A 1300-nucleotide genomic window follows, 5' to 3' on the forward strand; every position below is an offset into this window, starting at 1 on the left:
GGGTTAAAGGAGGGCAAGGGGGTTGAAGGGGGGTAGGGGGGGGCAGGGTCATTGGAGAGAGGAAGCCACTTCAACAGCAGACTCGGCGGGAGGCGGTCGAGGCCCGTGCGTGACGAGCGATCGAGTGTGAAATCCTCGCCAGACTCTCGACCATAAGGGCGAAATTTCAGAAATTCATAAGCCGCATCATCTGCCGAACGGATGAGTAATTGCCACCGTATCTTAGATCGAGATTCGAGACTAAATGCAGCCTTCTGAATCCAAAATTCTCCGGAGCGTCGCCATAATCTGGAGGATGACCACACACTCGTCCTTGAGGAGGACCTCGAGCTTCTGCGGGAAAACAGCCAAGGACAGAAAGAGATACAAGATCGCCGCCCTTACGTTGGCTGCCGTTTTGTGGGCGTCCTCGCTCCTCGTTTTCCATTTCTCTGAGGTAATTCTCCCTTTTTTTAGTCTGAAATCAAGTCATTATTATATTCCTTGTTAAAAAAGTAATAGGAAGTAATGAACGAAGATGATTAATTGATAAAATCCTATGTTGTATTGATAAGTACTCGTTGTGAATTTGTCATTGGCTTCAGATTATTTTTTTCTGATTTCGTTCTCAAGTTGTCATGTGTTGTATTTTTCTACATACTGAATCGGTCGAGGACATAGTTAGCCTGTTAGACTTTTTTTTTTATCTGTTTCCATTCAGTCGCCATGATTTTGTTCAATATGAGTTGTGGATTTATTTTCATTTGTGTTATTTTTTTCACCTCTGTTCTCATTCAGTCGCCTTGATTTTGTTGCCTTTGAGCTCTCGAATTTCTTTGCTGAATTCTTCACTCTAGAGACAAAATCTTTCTTCTCGAGTTTAAAAACGCGCGGGAAAAAGCTCATATCAGCTCCTTTACGCTAATTATTTCTCTGTATATTTATTGTCACATCCAGTCTATAGTAATTAGAGAGATTCGATATAGAAGCTAGACCTAGAAGTTAAGAACTGAAGCCTACGTGGATAAGAACCTTTAAAAAAATTTCTTCCTCTGCCTTCAGGACGTACCTCTCCACGACAGGCGTCTCCACGGCCAAAGACCAGACAGGAAAGGAAAAATCGAGCGGCCTGCGACGCGAGAAGACCCCATAAATCTCGAGGCACTCTTGTCGCCAGCCTTGCGTCGTCAGGCAGTCTCTCCTGAGAACTTCAGGAAGCTGAACGACCGACGGCAAGCCCTCCTTCGGGATAAGTGTCAAGGCTTCAGGAACTTCCGCACGAGATGCCTGCCGCCGCACCACGAGGAGGTCGGCGTCCCTG

The sequence above is a fragment of the Penaeus monodon genome, chromosome 29 (assembly GCF_015228065.2).
Source record: "Penaeus monodon isolate SGIC_2016 chromosome 29, NSTDA_Pmon_1, whole genome shotgun sequence".
Lineage (NCBI taxonomy): Eukaryota > Metazoa > Arthropoda > Malacostraca > Decapoda > Penaeidae > Penaeus > Penaeus monodon.